The 19,956-nt window shown below is 44.9% G+C and overlaps 1 pseudogene; it reads right to left on the minus strand.

Moving 5' to 3' along the window:
* Nucleotides 1-317: 317 nt before the first annotated feature.
* On the minus strand, nucleotides 318-942 carry LOC101531972 (nascent polypeptide-associated complex subunit alpha-like; annotated as a pseudogene).
* Between the last annotated feature and the right edge of the window lie 19,014 nt (nucleotides 943-19,956).

Here is a 19,956-nt window from a genome sequence, read left to right on the forward strand (position 1 = left end):
GCATGTACTGCAAAAGCCCATCTAGTTTTCATGCTGGTCTTCAGAAGGCTTGAGTTATGACACAAAAGACCTAAGGCTGCCTTCAGTGAAGAAAAGACGTTTTGGGTCAACGCTGTGGGGTAGTAAGCCAGGCCTCAGCCTGTGGCGGCAGCTTCCAATATGAGCAGCGGTTTGAGTCTCACCTACTCTACATTTTTTTTTCCCAACAAGAAGCTATAACTTTATTAATGTTAGAAACAATACAAATTTCAAACCAAGCTGCAGTTACTCTTTGAAACAGAAAAAAAAAGGTCTTACATTTTGGGTGGTTACTTTGTTTATTTCATAATAACATTTACAATATCATTGCTGTTCTTCAGGGCTCACAGACTGCCTTTACTCTGGACACATTTGCTTGCGACACAGCCGACTCTAGATCCTTAACATCCACACCTGTTTGATCAACCTCACCTTCTTCTCTCTCCTCCTGAACAGCTGAAGTCTGTGTTTTCCTGAATGTTGGGGACAGCTTCATCTTGGGTTTTTCAGCTACTACTAGCTGTGCTTGCTGAAATTAATCCTCAATCTTGGTTTCTCCAAAAACTATATAGGTGTTTAAGGCTGGGCTCTTGTAGACATCTGGTTTTGTAAGGACAAAGAGGATATCCTTAGAATCCCGGGTAGTGACTCCCAGTGACCCTGTGACATGCTGCAGGCCAGCTTGGACACAGCCTTCCATACCTTCTTCTTACTCTGACTCCATTTAGCCTTACCGAGGGGTTCTTGGTTGATTATAGCTGCTGTGGCCAGCTGGCCATGCTGAGTGGTTGCCTGTGTGGGATCCTGTTCCTCATGTTCTAGCATGGACTCATTGCTGTCTGGTTCTGTTCCAGAACCCATCTCAGCTGGGGCTGGTGATTCCTGCTCAGTAGCAGGGACAGTTTCTGTAGCTTCACCAGTCATTTTGTGAGGGGAACACAGAACCAAGATGGTGTCAGAAAGACAACACTGGCTGTTCCAGTTCTGCTCCAGCTTCCTGCTTATGGCCTGGGAAAGCAGTGGAGGACAGCGCAAGTCCTTGGTGTCCTACCCCTATAAGGGACACCCAGAAGAAATCTAGCTTTAGATTGGCTCAGCGGGGAGTGAACCAGCAGATAGAAGCTGTTTCTCTCTCTGCCTCTCCTTTCTGTAAATCTGCCTTTCCAATAAAAATAAATTAATCTTTAAAAATACACAAAAATAAATTTTTAAAAGTATACATATATTCTTTCATTAAGTGCCCCCCGGGCCCCATAACATTTCAGTATTATCCTTATCCCACTTTTACAGGACTCTGAGATGTGATCTGCTTGGACCAGCTCTGTCTCCTCTATGGGAGAGTTGAGTAATTGTAATGGGGACCAAACAGCCCCAAAATTGAAACACATGTGACCTTGCCTGTTACAAAAAACATCACCCAGGCATCCCTTTAGGTGGCAAGTGTTGTTTTTGCTTTTGTGTTAGTTTCATTTTTCTTCTCCACGTTTGTTTGTCTAATTCTATGTGCTGTTTCTTCTGACCCCCCTCAATGCTTTTCTAAAGATAATACTGCAAATTAGCAAGGCCCATTGTAATAGGGAATTACATTTTCTTACTTACCAAGTGTCTCGAGGTAAAATACATTTTAAGAAAAGCAAAGAATGACTTTTTTCTTTTGGCATAAAATTAATTTGGATCACAATATTAACACAAAGCTAATGAAATTCTGAACTAAGAGAAGGCATCAGGGATGACTCCACTCTTGACATTCGTATCCCGTCCAGACTGAAGGCTTCTTCCTCCAATTCTGAATCAGACAACTGAATACAGCCTGATCTGAGGAGCTACTAAGATATACCTGCAAAACTTTGCCTCTCAGTTCAGGAGTGTAAAGCACTCCTGGGTTCCTCTACAGATTTATTTCTTGGCTGGCTGGTAAACCTCTGGAAGGTGAGAGGGCAGTACTTAGCAACAAAGAGAAAGGAAAACTCAAGATCCTTTTCCAGTCATAGATAAATTTCTGCCTCCTCCAAAACCCTTGTTGAAAGGTATTAGCCATCGTACGAACAGGGGGGCCACTGAGAGATGAAGGCATGCAAGACGACTTCTGGGAGAAAGAGGATGGCCTCATCAACACCAAATCTGACCACTCCTTGGCCTAAGAGTTCTCAATCTCCCTAGATGTGCATCAACCAACTGGCTCATAAGGAATGAATGTGGCCGTCATCATGATAAGCCGGCATGTGCACAAGCCTCTGGGGCAGGGCTGGGAACCGAGAGGGCATCCCAAGAATGGTGGATCCAAACTGTGTTCCCAGGCCAGCACCATCAGATTCCCTGAGACTCACAAAGCCGAGTGATCAGGCCCCTCCTCTACGCCTGCTCAACCAGAACCTCAGGGCGGGAGCTCAGGAACCTGTGTTTTAATAAAACTCTGGGTGACAGTGATTGATTCAAATTCAGGAATGGCTGCCCTGCATTGGTGCTTAATATCTCACACCAAGAAAGCCTTAAGAGAAAGTGTCTCTCTGAGATAGAGGTTGACATTTTCTATTTGTTCACCTGCTAACAATAGCTGCTATTTATCTAATACTTGTTCTGTCTCCCTGCATATAAATGGTAAGAGTTAGCATTTATTGAGAGCTTAAGAGGTTATCAACATTTCTTAATTGCTATACTCTACTATCTCATTTAGTTGGGAGGGTAATTGAGCGAGAGCCATGTTCTCATTACCTCCACAACATAAATGAGAAAACTGAGGTCCAGAGCCAGGATGTAAGCTAGGGAGCCCTAGGCCCCCTCCCCCTCCCCTGTGACCATGATGAGTATTGCTGGCATTCTGAGATGTATCCGATTCATTCAATCCCCTCCACATTGCCTAAGATGTGAAATTCTTGGCAAACTTTGGCAGGCGGAGACATGAGGCTCTCAGAGTCAATCAAGTGGCTCTACATTGTAGATCTCATTAAAGGCACAACTGTTAGGCTCTGGGCCCCTCTGGCACACATCAGGCCTTCAGTGTTGAGGGAGGCCAGCACTGGTCCTGTGTACAGGACAGCCTCATGTGTTCTCTAGGAGACAGAAGGGTCCCACATCCAAAGGGAACACTCCCCAGGAGCCTCTGCCATCAGATACAGAGAAGGCAAGATCTGATTCGAGCATGACTCATTCGAACAGTTTTCATTTGTAAATACATTAGGAAGGGATGGGGGAAAAGACATCAATTAGAGGATGTGGCTAAATAATCAGAAAGAAGCCGAGTTCTTGAGCCTGAAGGAAATCAGCATGTTGCATGAATGCTAATAGACACAGAATATCCGACTGAATGATGTTGGATCTTGGGGAACAGTGTGGTGGTTCAGAAAGCAGTCTGGCCGCCTCCATGTTGGAGCAGGCTAACCTTGGCAGGGCAGCCCAGGCCCAAAGCTTACCACCTGCAGGGTGGAGCTTCTGAAGCCTCAAAATCTGACGTTGGCCAGAATGATGAAAATTACACTAGACATCATATAGGATTATAGAAAATAGTCTGTGTTTAATATTGACTGTGCACTGAAGCTTGGGCTGTCCACATTTGTAGTATTTTCCGTTCAACACAGCCTTGCAAGCAATAGAACAAGATCCTTAACTACTATTTTTAGTTGGGGAAATTGAACATGTTGAAAGGCAGTTAGAGAGAGAGGGAGAGAGAGAAAAGAGAGATCTTCCATCCGCTGGTTTACTCCCCTAGTGGTCACAACAGTAGGGTCTGGGCCAAGCTGGAGCCCAGAACTCCATGCAGATCTCCCACAGGGTGACAGGGGCTAATGCCTTCCATCTTCCATTGCCTTCCTAGGCACGTCAGCAGGGAGCTGGATCAGAAGCAGGGTGACTGAAACTGGTGATCATCCTAGATACCATGTTGCAGGCTTAACCCGAGGTGCCCCTCCTCTGAGGCATTCTTTGCACAGGGCAGGAACAATGGAGGGCAGACATCACAGGGGCCAGGGCTACTGTTACAAGGTCTCTGATCTTCCCTCCCTGAGGGGACCTTCATTCTGTTGAATTCACTAAACTCCTTTGGAACTTAGGGCTGCGGCTTGCTCTTCACTCCGCCTGGGATACTCAGACCTTGGCTTCGTCACTGCCTTCCAGTTTGGGCTCCAGCATCCCTGCCTTGCGCAGTTCCCTGATCACACCATCGACCACTGCTCTTCTGCTATCCTCCTTTTCAGCTTGATCTCTCACTCACCTGTATATCTCTTTTCCTCACTCTCTGGAATCATCTGAACTATTCACTGGTTATGTTTGCATCTACTGTCTCCTCCTTTGCATCTCAGTTGCACCTTGCAAAGGAACAGTCTCTACACTCCCTGGAGGGAATTTCTGGATTGCTGAGACGTCCCCACCACCTCTTGAATCTTGGGTTTGCTCTGAAATGCTGAGTTCATGCAGTTTGGCATTCATTGCTGTGCAGCCTGTGTGTCAGAGAAGCCCCTATCCCTGAGAGAGCAGGCAACCAGGCTCTAGGCTCCCGGCTGGGCACCGCCTTGCTGCCGGCTTCCCTGTAGCCACAGCCTGAGTTCACCTTCTCAGCCCAGCAGGCTCACAAGCTCTGACAGTGATGATTTGAGGAGGACATTTTTAACTGCGTGGTCCCACAAGGGCCTCTCTGCAAGGGACCCATTAGCACTGGTCTAAAAGGGAGTCACCTGGAGAGAGGTAAGCCCCAGAGACCACTCTGAAAGCTTCCGCAGGGCTCCTGTCGCTGTGGCTTTCCTCAGCAATAAAACAGGCAGTCAGGACTGCTCACTTTGCATCTCCTGCTCAGGATCCCAGAGGCCACCCTGGCCTCCTGCAGACCGCTCCTTTCCTGCTCCTGGCCCAGCCTTCTCTCCTCTTTCCTCTCTTACCCATCTTCCTTCATTCCTTTCTACCTTCTCTGTTTTCCTTCCGTCCTTGCGTTCCTCTCTGTCTAGTGCAGGTTGCAAAGCCCTGCAAATTCCCCCGCTTCCCACCTTTCATCCGTGGCTTTTGGCTCTACCCACGCCAGCCTTGTCTCTTCCTGTGCCTGCCTGCCTGCCTGCCGTTACATCTCAGCTATCAAGGTGACCTACTTTCACTTTCCAAGTGGAGGCAGTGGCGCTATCGATTAAACACATGAGACACATGGGCAGAGGCATCCAGCTGGTGAGCGTGGTGGGACTCCACGGGTGATGGGGTGGGGCTGCTCGTGGCTTCTTGCGGATCCAGATTTCCAAAACCTGACACCTTGCACCACATTCCTGCCAACGTGAGCAGAAACAAGATTGCCATAGCTGGAGTGCTCTATTGGGCCCAGCATGTACTGACTGTTCCCAAGGGCTGTGTTTGGCATTGTGACCCCCTAAGTCTTTTGCCCTCACCTGATACTTCCCGAACCCTGGTGTGATAAGGATGATTCGTGTCCATTTCTCAGATGAGAAAACTGAGGCGTCTCTAGCCAGCAAGTTGGCATCAACCTGGGAGCCTGCTCGAAATGCATGTTTTCAAACTCACCTTGATTGCCCCCATTGTCAGCTCTAGGAATGGGCCTGGGGTAATCCTTTCTTTCTTTCTTTTTTTTTTTTTTTTAAATATTCATTTATTCATTAATTACATTGCATTACATGACACAATTTCATAGGTACTGGGATTCCCCCCCCTTCACCCCAAACCCTTCCCCCATCATGAATTCCTTTACCTTGATGCATAACCACAGCTCAAGTTCCGTTGAGATTCCCTAATTAAAAGTTTACACCATACAGAGTCCAGCATCCCACTTGTCCAGTTCAAGTTCAACAGCCTCTAAAATGTCCATTTCCTTTCTTAAAGCAACTAAAAATCCCAAACCAACCAACCAGAAAACAGACCCTCCACAAGGAACAGTACAGCGACACATACCTGCTTGACACTCCTTGTGTTGGATGTGGGGTTTGCAGGAGGTGGCCTTTGTCTGGGTGACAGGCTTGCATAGTAAGGCTTTGTTCTTTAAAGCCATGGGAAGCTGGGGAGATGCGAGTTTTGTGGCATCTGCTTGCATACTTTCCTGGTGAAAAACAAATTCAGGCACCAAACGGATACTTTTAGTATTTTATCACTGATCCAACTGCTACTAATAGAAAAGTAGTATGTATCAAATCCTTTCTTTCTAAAGATTTACTTGTTTATCTCAAACAGAGTTACCGAGAGGGAGAGGCAGAGAGAGAGAGAGAGAGAGAGAGAAAGGGAGACAGAGAGACAGAGCAAGCACAATGGTTCATCTACTGGCTCACTCCCCAAATGGCTTTAATGACTGACTGGGCCAGATCAAAGCCAGGAGCCAAAATCTTCACCCAAATCTCCCACGTGGGTGGCTGGTGCTGTCTTCTACTGCTTTCTTAGGCATATTAGCAGGGAGCTGGATGGAAAGAGGAGCAGCCAGGACTCGAACTGGTGCCTGCATGGAATGCCAGCACTACTACAGGTGGCTACTTTAGCTGCTGTGCCACAATGCTGGCTCCTGAGGGATCCTTTATAATGCTGCACACAGGTGCTTCTGATGCATGCTGAAGCTTAAGAGCCATCAAGTTAAGGAATTTGTGCTGTGCTGAGCCACTACATTTAAGGAAGTTTCGTTATTCAAAAGAAGTTGACATAGGTGAGGAAATCAGCTAGTGATTGGGAGATTTCTACCTCTTTCACACACACACATACACACACACACAGCATTTGAAATGAAACAATAAATACATAAAATTTTTATAAAAAAATAACAGCAGTAGAGGTAATACATTCTTTACAAGTATAAAATATATGAAGTTCAGTTTTAAAGTATATAAAGTGATATCCTATTACTCAATAATAATAAACTAATGTTTATTAAAAAGTCCTTTCCTGTGCAAGGCTATGGGCTATTTTGCTATCATTCTTTTACCTCCTTCTCACAAGAACTCTTTGAAGTGGGTACAGTTTTTATACCCATTGTATCAATGAGGCAGCTGAGGCCTGGAGAAGCCTGAACTCATTAAACCAGAAAGTTGCAGAGGGAGGATTCTGACCTCACTCAAGTCTGTTACACTGAGGAGCCGTTCCAGGCTCTTACTGCTGTGTGATCCAAACTCCATGTGGGATGCAGAAGGGGTGCTGTAAACAGAGGATAATGTTTCAACACCATGAGGCAGAGCAGGCTCCCAGTTTGACTCTGCAGCCCAAGTGTACAGGATGCGTGGAGCTACAGGGAGAGCTTCCGACAGAGGGGATCACCTGAGTGGAGGTGAGTGAGCTAGCAAACCCCTGTGAGGCAGACCTTGCACTGACAGATGGCCATGTTCCAGGGGAAAGAATGTGGCAGCGTTTTACATTCAGAGCATGACAAAGATTCGGCATTAATAATCTTGTCAGACTCAAGGTGTGGAAAGGTTATTTGAAATTTTAAATTATTAAACTCATGGAATGCCTGCTGAATTTGGGGGAATATGGTCTCACGAATTGACCTCCTTCCACCTATTTTGACTTGAAAATGTTTGCCCTGAAAGTAGGGAAAAGGTTTTGCTGTTGTTTTTCATCTAATCCTTCAGTTCATTTCTTTTATTAGGATCTGTTTTTCTTGAAGTTCACTGGCAGGACAATCCCCTCTGCTTTCTGCTGTCCTCTCTTTGACTCTTGCCAGTCCAGAGGAAATGCTTGAGTGAGCTACAAGTCAGTACCTACTGGTTAGGGAGAGATTTGCATTTCCTACTTGATGTGGGGAGAATAGGCAGGGAGTTAGGAAGGACTGCAAGAGCTGGAATCTGTGCCAGTCCTGTGTTGTAACTCCAGCCCCTTCCCTGCCAGTCTAGTGACCCACTTTCCCATGATGCACCGTGCCTCATCCAGACACCAGTGACGACCAGGTGGAAGCTGAACTCCCTATAGAGGCGCCATGAAACACCAGAAAGCCTCCAGTGCAATAAACTCCAGCCTGCATATTCAATTAGCACACCACCCCCTACCTCATTGAAGAGGCTGATAATGGGGAAGGGGCTCTTCTTTGGCTCTTGACCATGACTGGGACCCTTCTCTGTGCCTCCCCCCACCACTCTTCCACCAGGCAGCTCTCTGACCCCTTCATGACAGATGTTTCTCCTTTGGTGGATGGCCCACCCTGTTGTATGAATGTGTACTCGTTCTCTCTGTCTTTTAAATGAATCCTGCTTTCCCTTGGACCTGGTGTTTATGCCTCTTCTTTGAATTCTTACCTCTACTGGGTCAAGGACCTGAATAAAGAATAAGATGCACAGGACCATAACAGTAGTAGCATTCAGTCTGTTAGGGTCAGTCTTACTGCCCACTGGAGTGTGTTTTCATCTAATTAGACAGTCAAGAGATGAACCTTTGCCCCAAATTCCTTAGCATTTTTTAAATCTGAGACGGCAAACATGTTTTGTCTGTTGAATCAATTCTGTTTGGTGCAGTGTCTTCAAAAGGATGTGAAGTTTTGCTAGTTTCAGAGGAGGTGGGAGCTGAGATCAGTTGCTTATGTCTGCCACTAGCGTGGAAGGAACCAGGAAGAGTATTCTGCATGTGAGATTTTTCTGGCCCACACTTTTCTGCAAATGATAATAAGAATGTATGTTTACATATCTCATGTATTTGCATTTTATTTGAAAGGCCAAGAGACAAACTCAGAGGCACACAGACAGAAACCATCCATCGGTTGACTCATTCCCCAGTTACCTGCAATAACTGGAACCCAAACCAGAAGGCATGGACTCAAGCCCAGTCTACCACATTGCAGCAGAGAGCCAGGCACCTCAGTCATCATGGCTGCTTCCAAGCGTCTGTGTTGAAAGGAGCCTAGTGTCAGAAGAGGAGACAGGACTGGAACCCAGACATTCTGATTGGGGACAGGGCTAGCCCAAGTGACACCTTAACCCACCCATAGAACTCTAACTAACCGGACTTCATGCCCTGCTTCCAACTTTTAAGACAGAGACATGAAAAAAAAAAAAGGTAAGCATCTCAGGTATTTGAAGAGAATCTTGTGGTAGGTCTGTTTCTGGTGAGTTTTTTTTTTTTTTTTTTTTTTTTTGAAGCATTCAAACAAAGGTCTTCAGAAAATTCATTGGAACTGCAAGTGATGGAAAAACTGTGAATGGATTCAAAAACATTTTTGCAGCAAAATAAACTTGTCTTCTAATTCCACTTTTTATGAGCTTTTTCAAGTACCCTGGTTGATCCTGTAGGCTGAGTGTCTATGCAAATCAAGGAGGAGATGGTCCTTTAGGGATGGAGCAACTTTCCAGGGTGCCATTAGCTGGCTCTCATGGGTGTCAGTCTAATTAACTGTAGACAGAGACTCTGGAGTTCAGAGGAGGAGAGAAGGGGAAGAGGTGGGTGGTGCAGGGCTGGTTCTTGATTGGCCAGAAGCAGCAAGAGGAAGAGGAGTGAGGCTGGTGGTAGTGAACTGCAGAGGAGGCTTAGCGCTGGACTCTCTTGTGGAGGTTTTTCAGCACAAGTCAAGTTCAAGAGCCCATTTATTTATGAGAGGCCACACAAGTCTACTTTACTCCCTAAATGCCTACATAGGCTGTGGCTGAAGGATCCAGGAGTTTCACCCTCCCCCACGGATGGTAGGATCCCAATGACCTGAGTCATGGCCACCGACTCCTACAAAACACATTAGGAGGAAGCAGAAAGCAGGAGCTAGAGCCGGAACCCAAACCCGGACATTGTGATAAGGAACATGGGTGTCCTAACTGCTAGACTGAAGGTCTGCCCTGTCAAGGACTGGTTATTTGGCACTTGCCAAACACCTGGGTCCAGGTTCTCCAGAGAAACAGAAATGATAGGATACATGGATTTATGCTAAGCAGCTGGTTCCTGATGTCCTGAGGCACAGAAGCCCCATGAGCTGCTGTCTGGCTCAGCAGGAAAGGAACTGGGAATGAAATGTGTCCATCGGGGAGGATGACAATGCTGGAGGAGCAGTGTGGGAAGAAGGATAACATTGTTTTAATTGTTTATTTAGAAGTCAGAGTTACAGAGGGACAGAGTTTTATTCTGTTGATTCACCACCCAAATAGATGTCATGGCCAGGGCTGAGCCAGACCAAAGCCAGGCATGAGGGGCACCTTCCAGATCTATCACAAGGGTGCAAGGCCATCTCCTGCTGCTTTCCTGGGCACATGAACAGGAAGTTGCATCAGAAGTAGAGCAGTTGGCACCCATATGGGAATGCCAGCCTCACAGGTGACAGCTTTAGCTGCTGTGCTACAGCGCCAGCCCTAAGGATCACATCTTGATGTAGGAAGCCAGAGAGGCTGCTCTGGAGGGTAGTCCTTCAAAGCTCACTCGGGGGGGCCAGCATTCTCCATCTAGGATAGTACCCCCACCTACCTTCCTAGATCAGCACCCTGGGGACCAAACTCCTAGCACCTGGATTAAATCTGCCTGAAGGGCAATGTTTTAAAGTAAATAACAAAAGGAATCTCCCATTTTATTTGTATAACAGAGAAGCAGAAAGGACTGGATAAGCATTTGGCCTAGGGGTTAGGACACTGATCGGGACACCAGCATTCCTTCCTGGAGTTCCCGGCTTGAGCCGTGGCCCTGCTCCGCCGTTCCAGCTTCTTGGGACTGTGCATCCTAGGAAGCAGCATCTCCGCCACCCACGTGGGAGACCTGAGTTGAGTTCTGAGCTCCCGGCTTTGAGTTTTGACCTGGCCCAAGTCTGGCCGCTGCCTGTGTCTGAGAATGAGAGCACTGAACGGAAATCTCTCTGTGTCTCCCTGCCTTTTGAATATCAATCAATCAACCATAAGGATTAACCAGAGTGAGTGAGAGTAAAAATTCCATCTGGCAAAGATTTCAATATTGTGCACAGAAAAATCCAGCAAACCACCACTACAGAGGACAAGTTTGCTGTCAGCTGGGAGAAGTGTGTTGGGAGAATTTCCTAGTAAGCTACTGAACTGCCTTTTTTTTTTTTGTATACCCATCTCTGTCCCCTTCCTTCTGAAATGTGGTTGTGATATTCAAATCATCGTTATCTCTGCTATGATACTTAAAAGAAAAATGCAGTGTGGTAACAACTATAGTTCTCTTCCAGTTGTCTGGACTAAAAATTGTTGGCTTACTGTGCCTGCACTTTAGATTAATTTGTTTTTAATTGACAAACATCATGATCTCCTGTGTATGCGAAGGCAGTTAAGCATGTTATTAAAATGAGATGGTGTTTTGCTCTTTCTATAGGACATGCTGATGCAAGTGTGCTTCTCACAAAAACACAAACGGGACCTTTCGTCAGCAGCTCTGCCCACATCTTCTCCCAGTGTCTTGATGGGCTTTTCAAATTAGACTCCTGGTCCTCTTGGGTCTTGCCACACTACTAGGTTTTTATTTAATTTTATTTTTTTTCTTGCCGTGGGAGCCTCTGCATTTTTGGGCAAGATAACACTGGGTTCATCTTGTAGACTTCTCTTCTTCCCAGTTCTCCCCAGCACAGATAAGGACAAACAGACACAGACGGACTGGGTGTTTTCTTTCAAGGTCAAGGAAACCTTCTCTTCTGCTGGCAGGTGTTCAAGCAGAAATCAGGAACCTGAGCCTGAGTGCAGTGGGTTTCCATCAGGAAATGTCTCCGCTGTCACTTTCTTTTTCCTCCCCAACAACTCTCCGCGTGGCCCATGTTCCTGTTGGTGCATCTGCTTGGTGCATGTCATAGTAGCTTCTCACGTCCCCAGAGTGATAAACAGACCACATTTTCTAGAGCTTCTTTGCATGGTGCGTGCTCAGTGGTGACGACCCAGGCTGGCGTTTGCTGCTGCACACGACTTGCACAAGATTAAATCTGCCTGAAGGAAGGGGCCCCAGCTTCCCATCCTGTTCTGCCACTTCAACTTCTCCCCAAGATGAAGGGGCCAGACCTTATTTTCAAGTGAGAACCAACTGGTTGTTTTATGACCTCCGGAGTTCATTTAAGGGAAATGCATCCCTCGGGTGTACCTCAACCAGTCTGTTCATTTTGAGGGAAAAAAAAAAATAAAAGCTATGGCTTAAAAAAAAATCTATAGATTTGAAAGGCAGAATTAAGGAGAGAGAAGAAGAGACAGAAAGGAATAAGCACTTGGACAATCATCTGCTGCCTTTACAGGTGCATTTAGCAGGGAGATGGATCGGAAGTAGAGCAGCTGGGACCCAAACTAGCACTCAAATGGGATGATGGTTAGCAGGTTACAGCTTAATCAGCTGTGCCACAATGCTGTAACTTTCAGATAGTTACACAAACATCCCTAGGTCTGTCTACATTAGCACAAAGAGGCAAAATGGGGAGGGAAGAGGTGGGACACTAGACAGGAACTTCTAGAGTTCTGTGACACAGGAGGATGATCATAGGTCACGGACTGTATGTTTCTCTACAAAGTTTAAAAAAAGAGAGAGAAGATGAAACATATGAAATGTTTGACAATATGGATACTATTACTCTGATTGAACATCACGCAGGACACACATTAAAACATCAGATGATACACCCAAAATAGGTAAACATATTTTAAAAAACATACAGGAGCTGACATAGTGGGATAATCCTTCACCTGCAATGCTGGCATCCCATATGGGTACCAGTTTGTGTCCCAGCTGTTCCACTTCCAGTCCAGCTCCCTGCTTATGGCCTGGGAAAGCAGTGGAGGATGGTCCAAGTCCTTGAGCTGCTGCATCCATGTTGGAGACTCAGAAGAAGATCCTGGCTTTGGATCGGCATTTGAGGAGTGACCCAGCAGATGAAAGATTGATTCCTCTCTCCTCTCTGCATATCTCTCTCTTGCTCTCCTCTCTGTATATCTGACTTAAAATGTTTAAAAAGAGAAGTTATGCTTTAGGATGGTGATTGGCTCCGAGACAAACACATGATAAACGCTGGACCAATTTTGTGCCTCCCAGAGACTCAGATGAAATGACCAGGAAAGAGACGCTCCAGTCGTAGGGGTGTGAAGACAAGGTTGTCAGGAGCTGACTCCCCCGAGCAGCATGTGGAGGGAGCCAACTGCGAACACCAAAAACCAGAAGAAAAAGAGATTCTTTACAAAAAGTTGTTCATTTGAAAGACAGAGCAACACAGAGAGAACGGGAGAGTGAGAGAGGAAGAACTTCCATGTTGTTCTATTTCATTCCTGAAATGACTGCAACAGCCAAATCTGGGAACCCGGAACTCCATGTGGGTCTCCCACACCCATGGCAGGAGGCTAAGCACTTGGCTGTGCTCTGTTGCCTTCCCAGGCACAGGAGTAGGCTGCTGGAGCGGACGCAGAGTAGTGGGGACTGGAACTGAGGCTCTGTTAGGATGCTGGTGTCCTAAGGGGCAGCTTCCCGAGCTGTGCCACAGTGGGTTCTTGAAGGCAGCATCTGAGACATCTCCAATGATCCATATCCCTGCATCCAGCCGGGTCTGTACCTAAAGATGGACTTTTCAGCTCTGAGGACTAACACACTCTTTGTTTCCTCCTTTTCTTCTGTAGCTTGCCCTAGTTTCACTTGAGTTTCCATTAGTTTAGCACAAACTAGTCACGCTCACCGATTTAGAAATTGTGGTGATTTCTAAACTCTAGGATGCACAATATGCAGAGAGCAGGCGTGAAACATGTGGACCCCTGGACCTTTCCCAAAGGCTCTGATTCAGAGGATGGAGCTGGAGAATGTGCAATCAGCAGCCTCACCAGCTGATTCTGACGTCAGCACCCTTTGGGGGAAGCCTAGAAAACACTCAGAGCCCACAGCTCCAGGATGAATGAAGGTGATCAGGGGTGGCCTTGTAGCATAGTGAGTGAATCTACCACCTGTAATGAAAACTCCTTATTTGGATTGTTGGTTGGCGACCCAGCTCTGCTTCTGACTTAGCCACTTGTTGCTACACCTGACAGGCATCTGGACTCAGGTACTTGTGTCTGTGAGAACTTTAGCCACTAGGCTACTGCGTCGGACCCTAAAGCAGTTTTTTTTTTAAAGAAAAGAAGGATGGCAACTCATTGATCGGCTACCTACCATAAGCCCTACTTCTGAGATTGGTTCCTTACCCTCATGCGATCCTCAGGAAAACCTTGCAAGGTCTCCAGCAAGGATGAGATAGCCTCCTTTAGATTCACAAAAGAAAAAAAAAACATTGCCTATTGAAATACAACAACAATCCCATTCTTTTTAAAGAGGACAGATCGGCAAAAGAAATGAAAGAAAACACAAGATTTCTATTGGCTTTCTAGTTGTTAATAATTGCAAGGACAAATGTAATTAGGAGAATTTAATTAATCTCTTAAGTGAAGTCAACTCAGGCTGCACACATGGGCAAGAGAAGATAATGCCTCTTTCTGTAGACAGGTTCACTCGCCGAGTACCGAGCTTCTGTAGTAAAAGCCATGGTGGAAGCTGAAGTGTGGCAACTTTTTAAAAAAAAGATTAATTTTATTTTTATTGGGAAGTCAGATACATAAAGAGGAGGAGAGACAGAGAAAAAGATCTTCCATTCGTTGATTCACTTCCTAAGCAGCTGCTATGGACGGAGCTGCACCAATCGGAAGCCAGGAGCCTAGAGTCTCTTCCAGGTCTCCCACATGAGCGCAGGGTCCCAAGGCCTTGGGCCTTTCTCGGCTACTTTCCCAGGCCACAAGAGGGAGCTGGATGGGAAGTGGAGCTGCCAGGATCTGAACTGGTGCCCATATGAGATTCCTGCGCATGTGAGGTAAGGATTTTAGCCACTAGGCTACTGTGCCGGGCCCCAAATGTGTGACAACTTTCTGCAGCTGGTCCAGTCTCGTGATGTGTGTGCTTTTTGTTTCTGGATTAGCATTCAGGCTAATAAAGACAGATGCCTGAGTGTGAGTTCTGCAGAAGAGAGGAGGATTCCTGTGCATTTGATTTATGAAGGAGGCCCTTGTAGGTGAGGGCTGCAGGGGACAGACCAGAGGCAAGCAGAGGAAGACCTTCAGGCAAGGCAGTACAGTTCCCATAGCCCCTGCCACCGGGAACTTGGGAACATAAGCCACCCTCCGGGTTGCTGCTGAGCTGAAACAAGAGAGCAGGAATTTCCTAATCCCAGCACCCAGGGGTGTTACCTCTTAGAACTGTGGCTCCTTGGCATGCTAGTAAATTTGCTTCAGTGTCCTGGGAAAGTGCTGCTCCTCCAAAGCCTTGCTTGTGTCTGTCTAGAAAAACAAAAGGATATCAAAACGGGACAGAGCTATGAGACAGAGTCAAAAGAACCCAAGTGTGCCTGGCTCGAGCATCAGTAGGGCCTGGCCCAGGTGCCCTGATTCAATTGCAGACTTCACAGATGGTCAGCACTTTTAATGCATTTTGTGAATCCGTCGGGGATAACCAGTACATGACAAGGCATTGATTTTATAACGTGACCTTGATATAATTTTAGAATGAAAGTTTAGGAACTATCCTTTATGCTATCATCTCTCAAACATGCCTAGTTCTTAATATCTTTTGTGTTCCCATCATACTAAAATAGGTACACACAGGGAATTGGAGTGCCTTCGGAGGCTGAGAAGTCTGAGGTCATCCACTCCTATTTGAATCTCCCACATGGGATGGAGAAAGCCCAAATCCTTCCTCACAGGGGCCAATATCATCGAAACAACAGCCAGGAGCCCTGAGCGGTCCGCAGAAACAGAACAGTAAACTCCCTTCGGGACTAGGGAGAGGAGCTTTCTCTGGTTCTTACTTAGCTCCAACTTTGGATCCCCACCCTCTTCTGCAATGACTATCAGGGTTGCCCTGGAGCCCCCCACCTAAAAACAAAACAAAACAAAACAAAACAAAACAACAACAAAAAATTAGAATAGATAGAGAACAACAAGGAAAGCTTAGAACCAGACAGGAAACGGTCAGCGCGGACTCACATTTACCTTACTAGGTAGGACACGAAAATAAGTTACTCCTCACTGGGGTATCAAAGATTTCTCTGCACACCCCTCCTAAAACTGTTCTGTACCTCAACTGTTGACATATACCTTGTTAAAGTTATAAGCCAGTTTGGACTATCCTAAAATCTGCCAAGGTCAGTGAAAATTATGCTTCAATACAATAAATGGCTACATACAACAATGAAAATAGACACGAAACAGCTGAATAGTATCCTATAGCCATTCTAAGGTGGACAGAAGCCAGTTGTATATAAACTAAAATTGAAAGGTCAATGAAGTAGTCACAGGATGTGGTTAAGAGCTTGCATTTTCTAACATATCAGTCACTCAATACCATGTCAATTAACTCCATAATGTTGGAAACTGTTGTTGATGTTACGGTTTTTAACTGGTCGGAATGATATTCTGCCAGCTCTGCTTTTAGACCAGAGATGGTTTCTCCCAAAAACCGTTGAATTGATCTGGACAATAAGATGCTGGACTCTATGCATGGTACATGCTTGCAATGAAAGAAGCATGACTGGATTTGAACTGTAATACTGCAAAGAGGTGGAGCAATCCAGCATGGGGGGGAGGGCACGGGGAGGGGTTGGGGGAACCTTAGAGCCTATGAAACGATGTCATAAAATGAAATGCAATAAAAAAATAAAATAGTACAGATTTTTTTAATGAACACAGTTTTATTCCACAAAGTGAATGATTGAAGCGGAGGAATACACACCATTTCTGTGAATCTTAATCATGTCATGTTTGATGGAAGAAAACAGGCAGATTTATAAAAATTAGAGAAGTAAGGCATGCCCTAAGAAGTCAAGTAGGAAGTAAAAAAACAAAAAAGAGAAAAATGTCTTTTCTTGACTAGCATTGCCTAAGAAAAGCACACTTACCTGTTGATTGATTCTTGAATTTTTTCCAGATCATCTCCATGTCATTTGATGTTACGATGTTATCACAACTTGTCCACAGGTTGTGTGCAACAATTCCAATGTTCATGCATTGAACATATTTAAAGCTCACTCTCTGTGCTCCTCACCCATCCGTGGTGGTACTAATGGATCCCCTTCCCCAACAGGATGACACAACCACTTCAGCTGTTTCAGCTTAATTGCAGTTAAAGACAGGATATTTATGTATTTGAGAGGCAGAGTGTGCGCACTCCCATCCACATACCCACCCCCCGATAGTGCACAATGGCTTTTGGCTGCATCTGAGTCCAAACTAGGAGCCAGGCGTTCCATCCAGGTCTCCCATGTGGGTGGCAGTAAATCAAGGAGTTGAGTCACCCACTGCTGCTCCCTGGGTCTGCATGAGCGGGAAGCTGCAGCCAGGAGCCAGAGGTCTGGCAATCACAACCAGGTACGCTGATATGGGATGCCAATTTCTTAATCAGCATCAAAATCTCTAGGTCCAATGTTTGCTCCTATTTTAATTTTACAGTAATATAAAAACTGCCACTGTCATTATGCTTTTGAATTAGCCTCTGTGGCTGTACACCATACACTATATTATCTTACACTATTTTTGCCTATGTTAAGGTTTGAGTAATTTTCCTCACTTTTTTTTTTTCCTTTTCCTTATTTGTTCTCACCAATAGAATGTCATGGACATGTTATTCTGAAATATAGTTAAGTTGCAAAATGGCTAAGTAGAGTTAATTAACATATGCATTACTTTACATATAAATACTATCTTTTGTGTGTGTGTTTTTAAGAAGACAATACACTGTTGGAGACACAGTCACCGTGTCCTCAGGCCCTGGCAACCACCATCCTACTTTTTATCTGCTCAATTCTTTCAGAGTCTGTACCTAAACAACAGCATGTGGAATTGGCATTCCTGTATCTGGTTTATTTCCCTTAACATAAGGCCCTCCAGATGCACAACGTTGCGAACAACAGGATTTCCTTCCCTTTTCAAGGCTGACTGGTATTCCATTGTGTCTATGAACCACATTTTCTTTTTCCATTCATTCACTGACAGATACTTAGTTGGTTCGGGCCTGGGATGTTGTTATCAAGGTCGCAGTGAATACGGGGATGCAGTTTCTTTGACATACTGGTTTCATTTCCTTTGGATAAGGTCCCAGCAGTAGATTGCTGAATCACATGGGAGATATGTTTCTGGTATTATGAGAAGCTTCTACTTGGTTTCCGCTCTGACTTTACAAATTGAATTTTACTAGCAACAAGGGACAAGAGTCCTGTTCTCCCCATATCCACTTCAACGCTCACATAGTTGATGACCAGTCTAAAAGGGATAAGGTGATATCACACTGCGGGTTTAATTTGCATTTCTCTAAGGATTAGTTTTTCTGAGCAATCTTTCTGTTTGTTTATAAGCCCATTTGTGTGTCTTTGACAAAATGCCTTTTCAGAGCCGTTGTCCATCTTTTAACTGGGCTGTTTTCCTGTTATGCAGTGGCCTGGTTCCTAATATATTCTGCATATTAGCACCTTGTGAGAATTATATTTTGTACATATTTTCTGCCATTCCAGAAGTTTATCTGTACTCTGGTGATTGTTATTTTGGCTGTACAGGTGCCTTTCAGTTTTATGTTATCCCATTTACCTAACTTTTGCTTTTGTTTGACTATGCTTTGTATTTGCCTCCAAAAAATTAATTGCCCAGACTAATGTGATAGGGCCTCCCCCTTATGTTTTACATTTTCAGGTCTTGCATTTAACCTCTAACATATTTTGAGTTGATTTTTATGCGTGATGAGAGATGGGGGGTAGATGTGCACATCAAATTTTCCCGGTACTATTTATTGAAGAGTCGATCTTTTTCTCATACTGTGTCCATGGCAACTTTGTCAAAATTCAGTTGACTGTAATGCATAGCTTTATTTCTGGGATTTCTAGTTTGTTCCACTGGTCCACGTCTCTATTGCTAACCTGGTGTCATGCTGTTTTGATTACTATAGATTTGTGATTTTTGAAGTCAGTCCTTGCAATGCCTCCAGCTTTGTTTTTTTTCCTTGAGATTGCATTGACTCTTTGAGGTTATTTATGGTTCCAAATGAATCTTAGGGTTGTTACTCTATTTTTATAAAAACTGTCCTTGGAATTTTGAAAAGGAACATGTTGTACCTGTAGACTGCTTTGGATAGTGTGGGCATTGAGACACTACTTCTTCTAATGCATGAACCCAGGATATATTTCTGTTTGTTTCCATTTCTCTCATTTATTTGAATGGATTTTAAAAATAGCACACTGGTTTTCTGTCTCCTTGGTTAAATTTATGTGAGTTTTCAGGTAAATAATAAATGCAGTTGTTTGATTTGTTTTGTTCATTATTGTATATCGAAATGCTACTGCCTCTCACATATTGATTTTACCTTCTGTAACTTTACTGAATTCACTTATTAGTATAATTTTTGTTGTTGTTGTTGTAGCCCCTGAAGATTTTCTAAATGCCAGATATAATGTTATCTGTAGTCAGGGGGAAATTTGACTTCTTTTCCCAACCGGATGCTTTCTTTCTGTGTGTCTACAATGGCTAAGACTTCAGGTACTCTACTGAATGCAAATGGCAGGAGTGGGCAGCCTTGCTTTATTCCTGATCTTGGAAGACAAGCTTCCAACCTTTCACCATTGAGGGTGATGTTAGCCATGGGATCCTCTGTGGCTTTCATTGTGTTGAGGTGTATTTCTGCTACACTTAATTTGTCCAAGTTTCTTTTCTACACAACAGGAAGTTGACTTTTGTCCACTTCTTTCTGCATTTCTTGGTTTTTGTCTTTCATTATTTTGCCCTTGGTATTGCGATGTCTCTTTTTAAAGTGCACTACCCAGCAGCTGGTAGCTCATGCACAGGCCTGTGCAGCCACAGTCACCCTCATCACAAGACATTTCTATCATCCCTCAGAAGCAGTCACCTTCAACCCCAACAGTGGTGTCTGAGTAGCCTGGGCATGTTGGAGGCTTTGGGGAGGACAGCACCTGTGGTGAATGGAACATTTGGCTATTGGTTAGATTGTCAAGATCGTCCCTCTGTGCCGTAGTTTTCAGGTGTTCCTTTTTGCACCAAGAGACTTGTTGAATGTGTCATTCTTTCAGAGAATCCATATCAACCTGAATAC

The sequence above is a fragment of the Ochotona princeps genome, chromosome 24 (genome assembly GCF_030435755.1).
Source record: "Ochotona princeps isolate mOchPri1 chromosome 24, mOchPri1.hap1, whole genome shotgun sequence".
NCBI lineage: Eukaryota > Metazoa > Chordata > Mammalia > Lagomorpha > Ochotonidae > Ochotona > Ochotona princeps.